At 40.7% G+C, this 20,673-nt stretch overlaps 1 protein-coding gene and 1 pseudogene across 3 annotated transcripts in view; one reads left to right on the top strand and one right to left on the bottom strand.

The window, feature by feature from the left end:
* Positions 1-20,673, top strand: part of Gigyf2 (GRB10 interacting GYF protein 2) — a 148,667-nt gene that overhangs the window by 76,154 nt on the left and 51,840 nt on the right. The window lies entirely within an intron of this gene.
* LOC122107385 lies at positions 17,045-17,565 on the bottom strand (annotated as a pseudogene).

Here is a 20,673-nt window from a genome sequence, read left to right as displayed (position 1 = left end):
TTAGATTATTTTTTTTGAGGTGGGAGGGAGGGAGGTGGAGAAGGAGGGAGAGAGAAAGAGAGAGAGAGAGAGAAGGGAGGGAGAGGTAGGACAAAGAGAAATTGATCCTTTAAAGCTCTACAACTTTGTTATTTTCAATTCCCTCAACTGATACAGCTTTTCTATGGAATTTTATTTTTCTAGATAGTTTTATGTCTGCCTCCTTTAAAATGATTCTTTCTAAATGGTTTTATGGCTTCTTTAAAACTTATATTATTGTTGCCTTATATTTAGGATCTTTTTCTATCAGACTTAAAAAGTATCTAATGGACATTGTGTCCATACTATTATATTGCTAAATAATTTTTATATCCCCAGAGGCATATGAGTACTTGTTGTATGTACTTGTCTTGATTTAGATTTATATTATTCTCATTAGCTAATCCTAACAGAAAGTAGAATAGAAAAGCAGAAAAGTTTGCATGTATTTTTTTTGTATGTGGCCTCTAAAGGATGGAAAAAGAGTTTATCATAAAAATGATAGTTTGCGGTCAAAATAACTTGTTTAATTCTACTCATTAAGTTGTAGTTCTCAAAGTTATTTCTTTTGTATTGCTGCTTTAAAGTAGTGCTATAGTTCATGTTAAAGTTAAGATAGAGGCTGTATTTGCAGTGGTTAATGAACACAATATTTGTCTACATCTGATGTAAAAGGCTTTCAGATAATATTGAGAGTCTTGTAATCATCTCTCCTGCTCTCCGTAATTAGGGCAAATGATGTGGATTCTAGCCCTATTATGTAAGCTCAGATTCTTTCATATTTATTATTATTATTTTTACTACTTGTAATGGCATCTACTGATTTCAGTGGTAATTCTATGCTTAAAAATTCATTTAGAATACTGATCCTTTTTCTTGAGAAAAACATAGTGAGAAAAACACATTCTTTTTGCATTTATTTTCATATGTTCATTATAGATTTATCTAATCCCTACCAATAGACATTTTTTAAAGAATTTTATCTAGGGCTTTTCTGCTATATGCATTTATATATAATAATGGAGAGTAAGTTTACATTAAAAAGGAGCAAAAGTTACAGGAATGCTTTCAATAGGGCTGTTATTCCAACCCTAAAATTTAAGGAAAAAGAATAAAGCATCTTAATTTAAGACCCTGTAAATAGGGGTTGGAAGCGTGGCTCAGTTGGTAGAGGGCCAGCCAGTGAGCAAAAGTGTCAGGTATGGAAGTTGAGTCCCAGTCTTACAACAAGAAAATAAAGTTGTAAATGTAGTATCTTTAGTTTTTTGTTTTTTTTTAATCTGTTGTAAGTAATCATGCCTTGGCCTTGTTTACTGGTTAATTTTTCCCCTGCTCCCCTTAAGGAGAGAAATAAGAATATTATTTCATTTACTCACCTCTTCTTTTGCAAGTTCAGCCTGTAGCATAGGTTCCTAAGGAAGCTTGCAGAGTATCTTTTTGATCAGGTAGTTTTAACCTACAAGTCTAGTTGGTAGGTTTTCTTCTTGGACTGGCGTTACAGCTTACATTCCTGTGTTTATAATGTCCTGGGAGCTGGTTTCAGCTGAAGATGATGTGATTGGTCACTTAGTCTGCAGGGGGGCCAATTAGCTCTGATCATGTGGAAAAGAATGCTGGTTTGTTAGGAGGTCTTTCTTTACCCAACACAAACCTTAACAACTCTGGAGAAAGCCTCCAGAGCTGACTTGGAGAACGGGTGCATTTTTTCCTCTAATCAGGACCGGTTTTTAGTAAGTTTGCATAATCTTACTTAAGAGTTTATTTGAAAGTTCAAAGGGATAAAATTCCCTGCAAGATTTCCTTTCAGCCGTCTTTCCTTATATAGCATGTTGAAGTGTGAGATATCTCCTTCACTAATCTTTTTTTCCACCATTTCTTGGGGGAAGATTTATTTGGATAAGGATGTTTAGATATAAAGTAATAAGCTGATTTTCTTAGTTTTTTTTTCATATCCCATATCATTAAAATGACTAGTAAGTATAGGTAGTTTATTTACCTTAAACCTTTCCTATTTTTAATTGAAAAGGGATGGACTTTTGAAAGAAGCTATGTAATAAGACCTCAGGTAGGAATAAAATTAATTTTTTGATACCTTGTACTATCTCTGCACCACATACCTGTGTGAAAAGGCTGAAGAGCTTCCTTAAATCTTGCTTTAGTATTATTTAGGGGATGATTTCTTGATAAGTATGATGTAGAATAAAACATAGTGTTGGAAGCATATAGAACTAGACATTCAAGTCACATTTTGCTTGAAAATGTCTATGATACAGCATGAGTTGAGGTATGGCTTTGTATAATGCGTTAGTGAGCAGTACTTTTCTTCTGTTAGCTGCTAATTTTAAAACTTTGATCAAATGGCACATGTAAGAGGATTTGAGAAACAAAGGCTGTGATTGTTCAAAGTATAATCATGGAAGGCCTGCTGGGAAACTTATTAATGTAGACCAATATAATGCTACTTAGAAAGGGAAATCCGCCTTTGTAGATTCCTCTCCTCCCTCCCTGACAACTTAAGAAATACATTAATTCCTTCTTTGTTTTATTAATGACAAGCATTTCAGTACAAGTTCAGACACAGCCTTGTAAACTTTGACTGGAGAAGGTAAGGATTAATGGTAGGCTTCTTTCCAGCCTAAGATGGGTCAACAAATAGTTCTGATCTTTAACTTTAAGCCGTAGAGGTGATTCAGAAAACCTCCACTACCTACCCCTAGACAGTGACTGCTCCATGGGCTGGCCCTGGGGAGTGACTTCACAGTGTTCCCAAGCCAATCTTTTTGCAGTTATTTTGCAGCCATCCTGGAAGGGCCTGACCAACCACCAGGCCTTGAACTCTCATTGAACCTATGAGGCCAGTGAATCTCAACAAGTTCCCATCTGACCAATCCTGAGACCATGGACTATCAAACTACCTAATACCACCTCTGAACCTGCTTGTGACAGTGACTGTTTTAACTATGTATATCTCACATCGGACTCCAGTTTTTCCTATTTAACATAATGCCAATGTCTGTACCCTTGAAGAGAGCAGCAGATGAAGATGAGCAGATGAAGGTGCTCATGGCATCATGCTATAGATAATCTTTCCTGCCATGTTTCTTTAACTTTCTTGTTATGTTCAAAGGAAAAAAAAGGCCAAAAAACTAGAGAGGGTAAAGGTGCCATGGAGGAACTTGTGGTATGAGGCTTATTTCCTGAATGTGCTAGTGGAAATTAGATTTTCTATTGGCTGCTTGGGGAGAAAAAAATTCATATCAACCAAAATGCTAGCACATTGTTTTTCAGAAAGAAGAAACACTTGAATGGACCTGCTGATGGCAGATGTGTTCAAGACACATGTCTTGAGTGGATATCGAATAGATGAAATATAAGAATGTAGAGGCCACAGCTTGGCATGATGGTGTATCTCTATAGTTCTAGCACTAGAGAAGACAGGCAGGCAGGCAGGCAAACTAGAAAAGGCTTTTACTCAACTTGGATGCTTCTTTCTGTAAGGTACTCCATTTCAGAATATATGTAAAAAATTGTTTGGTAAATATCCTCAGTTGAGCTAGTTACCTGTGGCTCACGCTGTAATCCTGGCTGCTCAAGAGACTAACACCTGGAAGATACAAGTATGAAGCCATCTCAGGTAGAAAAGTATGAGAAACGATCTCCAGTTAACCAGCAAAAATGTCAGACTGTGACTAGTGTAGATGCCAGCTCTGAACAAGAAAGCCAAGCAAGAGGGCAAGGCTCTGAGTTCAAGCCCCAGTAGTGGCACACACAAAAAATATCTCAGAAAGAAATGCCCTTCTTACATGAAGTTTTTGAATGCCTAAATTTTTCCAACTTGCAAGTGTGGCATAGACAGCAATTCCTCATCACTACTGGATATGATGGGACAGCTCTGAAGTGCTTTCTGTCATGTGAGCATGATAGTCCCTTGATAGTAGCCTGAGCATCTAAGCTATTTCTGGTTCAAGTTGCCGGGTTATCTGATACTGGCACAGATCATATGCCAACTTTTAAAGTACATAGACTCCCAATCTAAGTGTAATCTTTGATTTCTGTTTAAGATAGCACAATAAGGTTAATTGGAGATTACTTTTTCATTAATTGATTTTTTAAATTCAAAATTACAGTGATTAGGCCAGATGCTAAGGCTATGTATATAAATTGTTCCTCAGTAAATCCATTTCTGTTTCTTTCAGCTGTAGTAATCTAGTACACAATCCACCAATAATACTAAATTTTGAAGCGTGCTGCCCTGCCTATGTATATAGGCACTCACCGATGTGGTCTTCAGGTTCTTCCCCTCTATCCCCCTCACCTTTTTTTTTTCTAAACAGGATCTTGCTTTGTGGTCCAGGTGGGCCCAGAACTCATTGTGTGGCTCAAGTTGACACCAAGCTTACGATCCTTCTGTCTCCCTGAATGTTAGCATTATAGATATGAACCATCATGCCAGGCAGTGGCCTCCATATTCTTTCTTACATTGCTTTGTACTTAGCTTTGTTTTTAAAAGATCTAGACCTCTTTCGGTTTTGCATGTTCAAGCCTCCCCACTGATTTCCCTTCCCAAAAGATTTCAAACAACTTTTGAATATGCACCAGCAGACAGTGTAGGAGGTGGTTTTCAGAGATGAGGTGGGTTTTTTGTTTTGTTTCTTAAAGAGATTCTGACATGCTGTAACCTTTCCAGTCCTTCTCCAACCAGGCACGGCTGTTTTCTGGACCATGTTAAACAGCAGAGCAAGCATCTCCTCAGGGGTTAGGCTGGGAGGAAAGTTGCAAATCTGTGGGTATAGAACTTAACTTTTCTATCCTAGCCACTCTATTTTATTTGTAAGTATTTATTTGGAGATATTTGGGAGTAAATAGCAACAGTTGGATGGAATTCCCTTTCACTGTTTCAATTGTTACAAAAATTTGCACATAAACAAGCTTCAAAGTCTGTCCCATAATTCCACTTTTGCTTTTGGAGATTGGGCACTTGTAAGCTCCAAGTCTCACAGCTGTAGATTTTGTTGGCTGAGTGCCTCTCTGCTCCATTTGAAGTTTTCCATAAACACCATTTTTGGCTGTGAGTCAAACATGCACACAGGTGCCCTTTTACTGCTCTTTCTCCTTAGGAAGTCCACTCAGTCAGACCAAGCAAAAACCAGCACTGCATTTCAATTTCATTTTATTTTTAGAAGAATCCTATTTAGATTTAATATGCTAAGCCAGAAACATATATTTACTGTCACCGGGGACACTAAACACATAGTATAGTATATAGTTTCTCAAAAAAAAAATGTTATTTACTTCATTGAGTAGAAAATAGTGCATTTTAAGTTTGTAGGTATTGTTTTGATTTTTGTTTTTTTTTTTCCTTTTGAAAGTCATAGATAACCTAAAAGTGCCGATGAAAGCCTTAAGACCTTTTTCCTGAAGAAAGAATAAAGCATTCTGGCTTACAGTACACCTCTTAGTCTAGAGATGAGTCCTCAGATCATTCATTGATTATATTTGATTCGGGTATGAATTTATATACTTTCCAATTAGATTTACTTTTTTTTTTTTTTTTTTTTGTCGTGGGGTTTGAACTCTGGGCCTAGGTGCTGTCTCTGAGCTCTTCAGTTCACGGACAGTGCTCTACCACTTGAGCCACAGTGCCACTTCCGGTTTTCTGGTGATTACTTGGAGATGAGTCTCATGGACTTTCCTGCCCTGGCTGGCTTTGAACTATAATCCTCAGATCTCAGCTTCCTGAGTAGCTAGGATTACAGATGTGAGCCACCAGCACTGGGTTAGATTTACTTTTAAATCATTTTGTAGATTTGTTAAAAATTTAAAAGTGATAAGCTAAAGTATTTTAGTTGACTTTATTGTACTGATATGGAAAGAAGAGTTAGACGTGAAAGCACTTTGAGATATCACATTTAAATTACCATGAAGAACTTGAATATTTAGCATTTATTGTTGAAACTTTGGGAAGGGGGAAGGGAGCATGATAGAGGGCATGAGATTGATTGGAACATACTGTATATCAATGTGGATATGTCACAATGAAATCTCCCTCTAACCAATGTAAGCTAATGAAAAATTTTAAAATAGCATTTATTTGAAGATTGCAATATATTTTGTTCCATCTTTCCCCTTTTAGAGATGTTGATAGACTGCGTCCTGAAGTTACACTCTGCATGGCATATCTGCTGCCTATTTGGAGCCTGTCACGTTTTAGATCCTAGATCTTCCTCTTATTTCAGTTTTTTCTAGAATTTCTGGCTTCTTTCACTGGTTCTAGTTTGTGAGTAAACCACTTAGAATAATATAAAAATGGATTAGGAAGTTGAATAAGTTTTGTAAGTTCTATTTCTGATATGGCTATGACTCAGATACATAAATTTTGGAAACTACAGGGATCCCGTTCTTCACAATAATAGAGATGGTGAGGTTTGATTTAATGTTTTGTGTTTAATATGAAGATGAGATGAGATAGATCAATATTTTGTATCAACTGTAATGTATCAGGTAATTTATTCATGTGTGTTCCTGGACTGTGGTCCTAGAAGCAGGTGCTGTGTCCTGAGTCTTGTTCTTAATCCTGTGAGTCTTATTGTATTTGTTTATGGAGAAGTTGATCATGTTACTGTTTGCTAGGGATTTGAATAACAATAAAGTGGATATAGTAGTACCATTGTTTTAAAGTCGAACTTGCTATAACCCAACAGTTTCATATCTAGATGAACTATATTCTCAAACAATTGTTTGTTCAACAAAATTGATATCCAAGAATGTTTACAGAAGCATAATTTGTAATAGTAAAAAGCCAGAAATAACATAAATGGGTGGTCAGTAGTAGAGTAATAAGAGTAATAGGTTGTGGAAAGGTCATACAATGGGATCCTATATCAATGCAAAAGAACAAACTACTATTTGCTGTAACAGTGGGAATGATTCTCCAATGATGTTCAGCAAAAGACTCTCTAATCCATTATATCAAAAAAAAAAATCTCTTGCCTGGCACTGGTAGCTTATACCTGCAATCCCAGCCTTTCAGAAGGCTGAGATAGGTTTGAAGTCAGCCCAGCCTGGAAAGTCCATGATATTCTTATCTCCAATTAGCCACTAAATAGCTGAACATGGAGCTGTGACTTGTGATAGATAGCCAGCCTTGAACAAAAAAGCTAAGGGACAGTGCCCAGGCCTGAGTTCAAGCCCTAGAGTGTACACACACACACACACACACACACACACACACACACACACACACACACACAGGTTTTTTTTGTTTTTTTGCCAATCCTGGTCTTGAACTCTGGGCCTAGGCACTGTCCCTGTGCTTCTTTTTGCTCAAGGCTACCTGAGCCACAGTGCCACTTCTGCTTTTTCTATGTATGTAATACTGAGGAATCAAACCCAGGGCTCATGCATGCGAGGCAAGCACTCTACCCCTAAGCCACATTCCCAGCCTAAAAACTAGATTTTTTAAACAATAGTTCCTTTGTTCTTACTCTATCCAATCCTTTATATTTTTATTTTTTCCTAGGTACTAATAGAAAAGGTTTTTCAGGATTTGACAAAGTGAACATCTTAGGGAAAATATGCAAACAAAAATTCACATAAAAGGAAACAAAAAAATGTGAATTTTTTATTTTTAATATTGTTATAAAGCTAATGCACAGAGGGGTTACAGTTACATACATCGGGTAAATTTTTAAATAATTTTAAAGAAAAATTCAGATGAGCCACATTAATGTGACATTTTAATTTTTTTAATTGGTTCGGTTGTTGGGACTGTTGCTTAGAGTTGTGGATATTTGGAACTGAGGTCTATGGCTGGTAAAATAATTTATTAAGATAGGAGAATAGGAAAAAAGCAAAATTTGTTGGGATGCCAGTCAAGAGAAACTTTGGGCAAGTTACTTTTGATTGGCTATTCTATTTAGTGGATCCTGTTTATTGGCTTTCTTTCTTGTATCATGGCAGCTGATTGGCTATTCTATTTAGTGGATCCTGTTTATTGGCTTTCTTTCGTGTATCATGGAGGCAGTGGTTTGAGTTCTCTGTTTTCATATCTGTCCCATTTTCTGGCCTTGACTTGCTTTCTCATCCTACCTGGACTTTGGCATTTTTCTATTTGCCAGGTCATCCTAAATGGGGCCTCTTCACAGAACAATAAAACCTGTCCTGGTGCTAGTAGGAAGGTATTCAATCATCTGGTAACTTCTTGGAGTTGAGTAAGTTATAGAGCTGTCCCTACCTATATATTTGTTGTTTTGGAAGAAGGTTATGAAGTGGTCCATAGGGACACAGCAGGATCTAATTGAATATCTAAATGAAATGTACAAGAGTCTGTCTAGGGGCCTAAGAGGCCATAAAGGGTCACATAGTGATGATGGAAGCTGCATTGTAGCATCATTTGTAACTTTATGGCCTGGAGTTGTCAAAACAACAGAGGTCTTCTGTAGGCTCCCAGTGGTAACTGGAAGTCAGAGAGTCTTGGGGTGGAGGTGTTATCTTGGTCCTGGAGATAGGAATCCATGGAAAAACACTTTAAAGTGCCTGATGGGGACCTGTCCAGTTAGACTTTCAGGCTCTATCTTGGAGAGAAGTATTTTAAGATACATCCAATCTCCAGGTCCAAAGGTAGGTTTTTTTGGAGACTTTTCTAATGAGTCTGATTCAGGATTTTTTAGCCTGTTGGTACTCCTGGATCACTGTCGATTACTCCTAGTGATAGGACATACTGGGTCAATTTTGCTGGGCTTCTGGGTCTAGTTCTATCTGAAGAGAAGGCTTTCCATATAATACTTCAGAAGGACTAAGGTAGGCTTTTCTCTTTGAGATCAAAGAAGTGTTACTGGGAGCAGGGTGGACTGGGATTGTTGTGTTTCCTGCATTAATTGGCTTAGGTATCTTTTAGGTTATATTTAGTTCTTACTACTTTTCCTGAAGATTGTGGATACCAGGCAGCATATAGGCATATTTTAATATGAAGAGCCTGGCAAAGTTCCTGAGTAACCTACCCTGTGATAGGAACATGGGACCATTATCCAATTGTAAAGATATAAGGAATCCAAAATGAAGTTTTGTATGTTCAATATAATACCTGTCTGGATAGGAAAAGCCTTTATTAAGCTAGTATAAAAGTATCTACAGAAACAAGCAAGTATTTGAGGCCTTTGCAAGGGTGTATATGGGAGAAATCAAGTTGCCAATCTTTCCCTGGTAAAGTCTTTTGCCTCTGAATAGGTTGGAGAAGAAATGGGTTTCTTAAGGTTTGTTATAGCAGCAGATAAGATAAACTAAGTGATAGAACACAGTCTGGATCATCCCTTCTCTTGTGAAAGAAAGCATGTTTAAAAGGTTTTGTAGGGTACTGTCTCGAAGATGGGTAGATTAATGAAGGCCAGACAAAATGTACCTTCCATTAGAAGGACTCAGGCAGAAGGAGATGATAGTCTTGTCCCTGTAAACAACCCTCGGGGGTATACAAGAAACCTTAGGCATTGCCTTCCCATTTCCTTAGAGGGCTGACCTCCTTGTCTTATCGCCTGATTGTTACCCAAAGATACCCTAGTGGCCTTCCGAATGGCTTTGCAAGGAAGTATGGTTATCCTTGTTGGGGGCTTGGTTGCCTCTAGTAAGTTTGTGATCTCAGGACACGTTTGATTGGGATGTTTGGGGCTGTTAAAAGTCCTTTTCATTTCTAGTATATAAACATATACTTGAATACACACACACACACACACACACACACACACACACACACACACACACACACACACACACACACACACACACACACACACACACACAGATCGCACGCGCAAGACAGAGATTGAGTGCTCTCCCTGTTGGATTGAAGTAGGGAATACACACACACACACACACACACACACACACACACACAGATCGCACGCGCAAGACAGAGATTGAGTGCTCTCCCTGTTGGATTGAAGTAGGGCTATCAGGGAGGGGCCAAATTCAATGATCTCTGAAGGGCTGACTGTTGCAATATCTAAGATATATCTTCCATCTTTCTTTAGTAGCTCCTGCCATCATCGAGGCAGGTAACAAGTGGTTCAGGGAAGTCAAACCTGGCAGTGCAGGTGAGATCAATAACTTCTAAGCAGGAATATTGGAGTGTGGGGTCAGAGTTTGGGTTTGGCAATAATTTGGCTAGGTTTAGGGTTTGACAGGGATGAATCTGATGGTCGGAGGTTCCTAAAAGGAGACTTTAGTATTTTTGAATGCAGCTATCAGATTTCCAGTGGTTGGTTTTTTGAGTTTAGACTATCTGTCCCTTGATGGGGACTGAATACTGTCATCCCTTACCCCAGGATCAGTTTGGAAGCCTCTTAGAACATGGATGCCAATGCACTGAGACATAAGGCCACCTCTGAAACTACCATATGTTTGACAGGTATGCTACTGGATGACTGATTGAGTCAGGACTCCCAATTTAATTCCCCCCTTCTTGTGAATATATAGGGAGCCTGGAGAGCTCGGCTCATTCAATGATCCAGTATAGAGGCTCTCTTTTGAGTCCTCCTCAAACCTCATAGAAGCTTTAGGCTATAAGTGCAAACTGTGGGATCCAGATGTGCCCTTGTGTTGAGGCTTGAAATTGGGGTCAGGGTTTAGCTTTTTCCACTCAAGGCTAGTGCTCTACCACTTGCAGATAAGAGTCTCAGAGATTTTTCTCTCTTGTTTCCCTGGAACAGTGATCCTTGGATCTCAATCTCTTAGCTAGGATTACAGTCATGAGCCACTGGCCCCCAATTATTATTGTTGGTTTAAAATTAACTCCTTTTGTTTTTCAGTTAAATGTATTATCACAAGGGTTAGAATTGGTCTCAGGAGCTGTACTTTTTGTAGGGAAATCTAGGTCTTATTGGGGGAACCTTAAGTCCTTATGTTTCCAATGTCTATAGTATTTGTTGGTATTTAAATGAGGGGCCCTTTTGTTAGGAGTACAAATAAGAATGTTGTGCAGACTCAGAGACCTTTATTTGGGAAAGGTCCTTTGCCTAGATCCTGACCAAAAACTAAGGGCTGTCCCTGACAAGATCTCCCTGCCATGCCATGCCATGGCAGGTTGGCTGTCAGCAACCCAGCTATCAGTACTTCTCCACTCAGAAGCAGATAGGAACTGAGTGTCCCAGTGGACTGGATTGCAAAAGAAGGCATCCTTCAAATTGTTTGTTTGTTTGTTTTATGGGTCCGGTTGTGGGGCCTGAATTCTGGGTCTGGGCGCTGTCCCTCAGCTCTTCAGCTCAAGGCTAGCGCTCTACCACTTGAGCCACAGTGCCACTTCTGGCTTTTTTTTCCCCTTTTTGCTTATGTGGTGCTGAGGAATTGAACCCAGGGCCTCATGCATGCAAGGCAAGTGCTCTACCACTGAGCCACCTTCCCAGCCCTGCATCCTTCAAATAGAGCACTGTAAACCAGGAAGTCCTCATGAAGATTTGATTTAATCCAGTCTATGGGTTAGGATAATTAGGTAGATGAGGAAAACTGCCTTTATTAATGGTGCTGAGATTTTGTACCATAAGCATCATCTGATTTCTTTGCTGCTAGCCAGAACAGGTGTATTAGAGGGGGGAAATTCTAAACATGTATGGCTCTTGCCTGTAATTCTAGCTACTAAGGAGGCTGAGATCTGAGGATTGTGATTCAAAGCCAGTCTGGGCAGGAAAGTCCATGAAACTCTTATCTCTAACCACCAGAAAACTAGAAGTGGCACTGTGACTCAAGTGCCACTTGAGCCTAAGAGCTTAGGGCAGCCCCCTGGCCCAGAGTTCAAGCCCCACAACTAACCTCCCCCTTCCCCCCCAAAAAAAGAATTTAGCAATATCAGGCCTGGAGTTGTTTTTTTTTTTTTTTTTTTTGTCGGTCGTGGAGCTTGAACTCTGGGCCTGGGCGCTGTCCCTCAGCTCTTCAGCTCAAGGCGAGCGCTCTACCACTTGAGCTACAGCACCACTTCCGGTTTTCTGGTGGTTTATTGGAGATAGGAGTCTCACGGTCTCTCTTGCCCGGGCTGGCTTTGAACCGCGATCCTCAGATCTCAGCCTCCTGAGTAGCTAGGATTACAGACGTGAGCCACCAGCGCCCGGCTGAAGTTTTCTTTCTACCTGTAGCTTGAAGGGGATATTGGAGGTGCCTAGGGAAGAAGTTAGGATCTTCTAGAAATATTTTGACTGGAGTTGTAGAAAGTGAAGAGGAGAATAGTGTTCTAGACCTCAGGAAAAACTTGGTGAAGTATAGAGTTTGTAGTCAAGGGTGACTTGGAACTGTGGGACAAGAAATACCAATAAAAGAGTGGATCCTGAACTATCTCTTCCCTAGACCCTGAGGCTAGCTCTCAGTTTGGATGAGACATGACATCCCAGGAATAGGATAGGACTGTAAGAGTAGCAACACAGTGAGTAAGACAGCTGGTAAGCTGAACAGCTGGAAGAATAAAACAGCCCTGTCAAAGTTGTCCATCTTTTTCTGTGAAGAAGATATGGGAAGCCAGGCGCCCGTGGCTCACAGCTGTAATCCTAGCTACTCAGGAGGCTGAGATCTGAGGATCACGGTTCAAAGCCTGCCCAAGCAGGAAAGTCCATGAGACTCTTATCTTCAGTAAACCACTAGAAAACCAGAAGTGGCGCTGTGGCTCAAGTGGTAGAGTGCTAGCCTTGAGCTGAAGAGCTGCCCCATGACCAACCCCCCTCCCCCAAAAAGATAGGGGATTGAAAAGTGGGACCAGAGAAGTAATTAGGGCAGAATATGAAGCACTTATACTTATGCAGAAGGTGGTTTTCAATCTCCCGGCACATGTAGGGCTGCCCAGGGCTCTTCCATAGAGATGAACAACTTGGGCAACTTATAGCCCCATCAGTTGAGCTCTAGGAGGTGTCCCCTGTCTGTTGGTTTCTTGTGGCCCACAAACTGGGTTGAAGGAAGGGAGGCAGGCATCTGCTGGTCCCTGGGATTAGGCTATGGTTCATAGGAGTCCTAGGCTTGGGATGACCTCTCCTTTTGTCAAGAACAAGACAATCCTACCTTCAGTGTGAACATAGACCTGATGATTTTGACAGTTGTGCCCGAAATGTCCCAGCTGGCAACAGTTACAGCTGACCATTGAGAGCCGTCAGAGAGCTTGTGGCTGTTAGTAACCCACAATCAGTCTAGGAGAGCCCGACAGTACCCCGAGTGGGAATGGAGTTGGCAGTTGTTAAGGCCATCTTCTCAGCCTGCCCACTTTTATTTCTTTTTCTTTTCTTTTTAATTGTTATCATTAAAGAGTTGTACAAAGGGGTTAATGAGTACAGTGCTTCTTGGTCAGTGTTATCACATCTTATACTTTTCCCCATTTTTCCTCTCCTGTTCCTTCCTATAAATTGCATAGTTCACTTTTTTACATAGTATATACTGAGTACCATATATACCCTCTTGCTTACCCTTCTTCCCTCCATTCATGTGCCCCCATTTTTCCCCCTTCCTAAAACAATGAAGAACAACAAAAACATGTTTCCATTTCCTGGAATTTGTTTTGGTAAACAGTACTTTGGATGTTCAGGCAGTTACCCCATTAGGTTCCTCCACTAAGGGTATACTTCTTTAGTCAGTTTGTATCTAAATGCATAGAGCCCTGTAAAAGTTATATCCAGTTGTAGTTTAGATCTAGCATATGTACTGTCTCACTGAGCTTAGCTTAGCTCATTCAACATGAACATGATTTGTTCTGAGTCCATCCATTTCCTTGCAAATGACGTAATATTCTTTCTAATGGATGAGTATATATATGTAGCACATTTTCTTGATCCACTCATCTATAGTGGGGTGTCTGGGTTGTTTCTGTAACTTGGCTGTATTGAACATTGAGAAAGTGTTTTTACTGTATCCTGACTTACAATTTTCTGGGTAGATGCTCAAGAGTGGTATGTCAACCTGCCTACTTTTATTTTATTTTGCCAGTCCTGGGGCTTGAACTCAGGGCCTGGGCACTGTCCCTGAGCTTTTTTTGCTCAAGTCTAGCACTCTACCACTTGAGCCACAGTGACACTTCTGGCTTTTTCTGTTTATGTGGTACTGAGGAATTGAACCCAGGGCTTCATACATGCTAGGCAAGCATTCTACCACTAAGCCATACTCTCAGTCCAACCTGCCTACTTCTTTTTTGTTGTTGTTGGTCGTGGGGTTTGAATTCATCCCTCAGCTCTTCAGCTCAAGGCAAGCACTCTACCACTTGAGCAACAGCGCCACTTCTGGTTTTCTGGTGATTAATTGGAGATAAGAGTTTTATGGCTTTTCCTGCCTGTGCTGGCTTTGAACCACAATCCTCAGATCTCAGCCTCCTGAGTTGCTAGGATTACAGGTGTGAGCCACCTGCAGCTCTAACCTGCCTACGTTTACGTCTGTTTCCAGTTAGGTTGGGAAAGCAGTTAGGGGCCTGATAAAATCATTTGGGGTTCTACTTTTGCCATGTTTTTCTAATGTCTGGTGACGATGGCTGATAAATGCTTGGTTAATACTGCTAGACCTCTTGATATCTCAGGGTTTAAAGTGCTATAATTGCATATGGTATTTCTTCCCTGGAGAAAAAGATTTTCAATGAGACCTTGAGGCATTTCCTTTAATTTGTTAACAGGTCCTCTGCCTATCCTTCAAGAAGCAAGTAATCATCTGATTTCCTTGATCTCTGTCCCTTGATCCTTCCCTCTAATCCCATTTAGCCTTTCTTGGGAAGGCATTTCTTCTAGGGACGTTTTGAATGTAAGCCTCAAGTGTCAGCTAAGTGACTGAATTCTAGATCTTTCCTCATGGGTGCAACATATGTTTAAAATGGCCCAAATGTCACACCAGGAAAGAGCTTTGAATTCCTTCACAAAAGTGGAAGGGTCTTGGCTGACAGAGCCAAGCCTAGCTGAGATTTTTATCTAGGTCGGAATAGGGGGAGAGGGGACATGCATACATGACCCCTTGACCAAAGGGTAAAGACCTTTCTTAGCTTGTCTTAAAAGGTCCTGTTTTCAGGTATTAAATGTTTGATCTGACCTGGTGTTCTGAGGAGGCTAGAAGGCCAGAGTTTCCTGCATAAGGAAGAAGGGCAACTCCAAGTGACTGGAAGAAATTTAAAGAAAGAGCACAAGCCTGTTAGGAGCTGGAAGTAGGGTTCGGGCTCCTGGGAAGGACTGAGCACTTAGAAGAAGGGGGAGGAGGGCAAGAGACCCATATTAGACTGTAGAGCTGATGCAGAGGAAAGCGAAGGGTCATTTAGAATATGAGCTAAGTCTTCAGCTTCAGAGAATAAGGCCAGACATTGCCCCCTGAAGTCTATATCCTAGAAAGAAATTGGTGGTGTAGGAAGGATCATCAGAGGAGTTACAGCAAAAGAGGTCAAGTTCTAGAATGGTCTTATGGTTAAGAGTGTTGCTTTGAAGCTGAGTGCTGGTGGTTCATGCCTATAATCCTAGCTACTCAGGAGGCAGAGATATGCAAATCATACTTCCATGCCAGCTAGGCAGACAAATCTCTGACATCTTTATCTCCCAATTAATCTGCAAAAAAAAAGTTGAGACAGGAGGCGTGGCTCAGTTATGGTACACCAACCATAAGTGAAAAACCTGAGCCAAAGCTCAAGGCCCTGAGATCAAGCCCCAGTACCAGTACTCCCTTTACCACCCCACCACCCCCAAAAAAGCATTGTTTTGAGATCTGAACTTTCCACCTAGCAGTTTGTTGTAAGTTGGCCAGGCCACATTACAGAGAAGTGTTGTTTCTCTTTAACAAGGGTAGCCTGGGGTGAGTCTTAAAGGAATAAAGAGATTTGTTCCACGTTGAGGGAGGGGTTTCCAGTGCCCAAGTCTCTTCTAAGTGTCCTATCAGGAGAAAAGGGGCCCAAATGTCCACAAGGACATAGAATCGGGAAAGCTGCTCGGACGGACATTAACCAGTGAGAGGGTCCCCAAAATTGGGATGCAACTTTCAAGGATGGAAGGACTCCTAGAATGCAATCCTCAAAGTTGAGAGGACTTAAAACACTAAGTCAGGGTGCACATTCTGGACAAAACCAGAGAAATGAGGGGCAGGGGAAACTCACTACTGGCACCAAGACTCCTTCCACAGGGCAAGAATAATCTTTTTCCCAGAACATAAGAGGATTTGGAAGTAAAAGTAGGAGGAGAGAGATAAGTCCCCTTGGAGATTGGAAGCAGAAGCTTGAAATAGCTAACAGACAGGCTCTTCACCTTAAGGCTATAGGCAGGCAGATCTTCTTTTTGTGATTTTTTTTGTTGTTGTTGTCATTGATGACATCCAGAGAGTTGCCCTGGCCAGAGATCTGTAGGTTATGCAACCTGAAGATCACTCAACCCAAGAGCAATGAGTTCTAGACACCAGCTTAGTGCAACACTAGCGACAGCCCTGATAGAAGCAAAGAAACCCTCCAAATATCCATGTACAGGCTTAGATGTGGATATTGGAGCTGAGGTTGAGGATTAGTAAAAGGATTTATCAAGACAGGACAATTGGAAAAACAAAGGTTTATTTTAGGGTACCATTTGGGAGTGGGTTTTTTTTCTCTTTGGCTCGGTGGGCTACTTCAGATGGGCTATTGCATTTTGTAGAACATACTGACTGGCTCTCTCTTGTACCATGTCTTATATTTCATGTGAGCAGGAATGGCTTGAGCCCTCTGTTTTCATATCTGTGTTCCATCCGGCCCATTTCCTGGCTTTGACTCAAGTCCTCATTCCATCTGGATCTTTTTTTTTTTTTTTTTGTCTGTCATGGGGCTTGAACTCTGAGCCTGGGCGCTGCCCCTCAGCTCTTCAGTTCAAGGTGAGTAGTCTACCACTTGAGCCACAGCACCACTTTCAGTTTTCTGGTGGTTTTTTAGAGATGTGTTTCACGGACTTTCCTGCCAGGGCTGGCTTTGAGTCATGATCCTCAGATCTCAGCTTCCTGAGTAGCTAGGATTACAGGAGTGAGCCACCGGCACCTGGCTCTGGGTCTTTTTTCTTTTTTCTTTTTATAGCCCAGCAGTCTTTTATTTTTTAACATCTCTTAGGCCATGAATTCATAGGGAATAGGTTCCAATAGCTCAGGCTCCTTTCCATTGGTTCTCACAAAATGTGCTTCTCTGGGTAGAGCAGGCTGGCGCTTCAGTTGAACCCAGGTTCCTTTCTCTTTGGCTTCCTTCTTTTTCTGGTCATTTTCCTTCACTCATTTCAGGAAGCTTTCTCGGCTCTTAGAGTGTTTAATATGCTCAATTTGCACATTAATCCTCTTGGCAAGGATCTTGCCCTTAACTTGCTTGTTCACAGCAGTGCCAACAGCATGCTGGGTAACATTATAGATTCTTCCAGTTTTGCCATGATAAATTTGTGGGGCATTCCTTTTTGAACAGTACCCATTCCCTTGATGTCTACAATATCACCCTTCTTGTAGACTCTCATGTATGTGGCCAAAGGAACAACTCCATGTTTCCGGAAGGGCCTACAGAACATGTATCAAGTCCCTCTCCTCTTCCTCTTTGTGTTCGTCATTTTGGCAAATTACTGGAAGATGGCGGTTCCGGCCAAAAGGTGGATCTTTTTTTATTTTATTTATTTATTTTTTAAGCCGGGCACTGGTGGCTCACGCCTGTAATCCTAGTTACTAAGGAGGCTGAGATCTGAGGATTGCAGTTCAAAGCTAGCCAGCACAGGAAAGTCCGTGAGACTCTTACCTCCAATTAACGACCAGAAAACTAGAAGTAGCACTGTTGCTCAAGTGGTAGAGCTCTCGTATTGAGCTGAAGAGCTCAGGAACAGTGCCCAGACCGAGTTCAAGCCCCATGACAGACAAAATAAAATTATTTTTATTGTTTTATTGTTATTATAAAGGTGATATACAGAGCGGTTACAGTTACATAAATCAGGAAATGAGTACATTTCTCTTTGGACAATACTCTCCTAATTTTCCCTCCTGTCCCCACCCACAAGTTGTACAGCTCATTTTTAACATAGTGTGTAGTTAGTACCACTGCTGCATTTGTTCACCTTTTGTTCCTCCATTTCTTTCCTCCCCATTTACCCTCCTAAAAACAGATAATAAACAAGACAAAAACAATAACAAAGAAACCCCTTGTTTCCATCTGGATCTTGATAGTTCTTTGTCCACCATATCTTCTTAATTGGGGTCTCCTCTATACCTAGGAAGCTCAAGGTCATGAGTATTCAAACACTAGTACAAGTCAAATATAGCATCATTCAGTGCTAATAATACAAATAATATAATGTTTGGGTCCTCCTCTCGTCTCCCCTTTTTTTTGGTCCATCATGGGGCTTGAACTCTGGCACTGTCCCTGCACTCTTCAGCTCAAGGCAAGCACTACCGTTTGAGCCACAGAGCCGCTTCTGGTTTTCTAGTGGTTTATTGGAGATAAGAGTCTCAAAAGCTTTCCTGCCCAGGCTGGCTTTGAACCTGATCCTCAGATCTCAGCCTCCTAAGTAGCTAGGGTGACAGGCATGAGCTACTGGCGCCTGGCTTTTTCCTTTCCCCATTTTTTATGTGGAGGTGTATTAATACATCAAGCCTGTCATTTGGCCTAGTAGTTTTACTCTTAAGTTTTTCATTCACAGTAAGTAATTGAAAAAAATGCAAAGTACACATGGTGGTAGATACTTCTTGCCTCATTGTCTACAATGGGAAAAAAGTTAGTTACAGTATACAAGTTCATTATGGTTTAGTAGCAAGATATAACTAGCATGCCCCCATTTGCATTAGTAGGAAGATGTATAATCATAGAGAACTATTTGCTATCATAAGTGAAAACTAGATTATAAAATAGTAACTATATAGAGGGCAACAATATAAAAATGTCATACTGGACATGGTGGCATATACTTGTGCACTTGAGGCCTTCCTGGGCCACACAGGGAGACATTCTCTAAAGGAAGAAAGGATGGAGAGCTTTCTTTGATTAGCTTTGACATAACTCCCTCTCCCTATTTTTTTTGAGACAAAGTGTCACTGGGTGGCTTAGATTGCCTCAAACTCTGTATGTAGCCCAGGCTGGCTTCAACTCAATAATCCTCCAGCCTCACCCTCTCTAGTGCTAGGATTATAGGCATGTGCCACCATCTCTGGATAGATTTCTATTTTTAATATTCATAGGTTAGTTCCTAGCATAATAATTTTAACATTTTAATATTAATTGAATTGTTAGGAAAAGTACTGATAATGGGTTTTGATGAATTATGCATTTTTCCATTAATACTGTTGTTTACTTTGGTACATTTATTAATTTTTCAGAAGCTTGGTGTGAAAGTTGATGATGAAAGTGAGTGGTTTGACTAGTAATCATGTAATTAGCTTTGTATGTACAAATTGCAGCTCAGTACTTGGCATGTATTTCTCTGTAAAAAGCCATTCTTCACTATTTTCCAATTTATATACATTGAAGTTTCTTCCTGCCCTTGTTTGCCTTCTACTTTCTATTCCTGCCACACCCTGCCCTACATTAAAGGTTTCTTTGTTTTAAATTTCTCTTCATTAAGTCATTTAATGAAAATGGTGGTTTATAGAAAGGATTGTCTCCTTTAAAAATTTTAAAGTATTTTTAAAATCACAACTTGATTATCATATAATTCCCATACCATAAAATGGGACCTTTTAAAGTGTCCAGATCAGTAGATTTAAGCCAATTTTCAGTTGTACACCCATTAACACAACATAATTTTATACCCACCTCAGCCCTAAAAGAAGGTCTCATGCCAGTCATTAATCATTAGTTGCTTGCCTTCAGCAGCCGAGAGTGCCGTGGCTGTTAGCTTCTGTGTACAGGCTCTGCCCTCATCTTTCAGACGCTGTTGGTGTTGCGTCATCTTGTGGTGGCAGGCCTCAGTTCTCCACTGGGTCATACCATGCCTTGACTGCTGGCTCTCCTTAGGTGGAAGCCACAGTCTTTTTAAGCTTAGTATCAGAATGGCACCTCATCACTTTAGTTGGATTCTGTTTGTCAGGGATGAATTGTTGTACACAATGACTTATACAAAACCAACAGGCAGGGTTTGTTGGGGCACACGGACTCTACAGACCACAACACGGAAGTAGTTAGCGCCGGATGCCAGTGGCTCATGCCTATAATCCCACCTACTCTGTAGGTTCAAATCTTAGGATCACAGTTTGAATCCAGCCTGCTTTGGAAACTATACTTAGTGACAGAATCTAGGCCCTGAGTTCAAGCCCCAGGATAAACACGCACACGCGCACGCGCGCACACACACACACACACACACACACACACACACACACACACACACACATACCCCATACAGTTTAACAAGCAATTTACACTTAATGTAACTTTTTTTTTGTAATGGAAATGATAGGAAAGTTTATTAGTAAACAAATACACTTTCAGTAGACCAAAAGCAATTGTTTTTACTTTGGCACAAGTTTTTGTTGAAGTGTAAAGGGCTTAGAGATGTAGTTGACTCACTAAATAGGCTGGAATGAAGCCTTTCATTAATCGTTAGGTGAGTGGCTCATGCCTGTAATCCTAGGTACTCAGGAGGCCAAGATCTGAGGATCATAGTGCAAAGCCAGCTGGGGCTGGAAAGTCTTGGTGAGATTTTTTTTGGGGGGGGGAGAGGGGTCCAGTCATGGGGCCTGAACTCTGAACCTGGGCACTGTCCCTCAAGG

Source organism: Dipodomys spectabilis, unplaced genomic scaffold (genome assembly GCF_019054845.1).
Source record: "Dipodomys spectabilis isolate Male_0828 unplaced genomic scaffold, ASM1905484v1 ptg000051l, whole genome shotgun sequence".
Classification (NCBI taxonomy): Eukaryota; Metazoa; Chordata; class Mammalia; order Rodentia; family Heteromyidae; genus Dipodomys; species Dipodomys spectabilis.
This window is presented reverse-complemented; position numbering and strand designations above follow the sequence as displayed.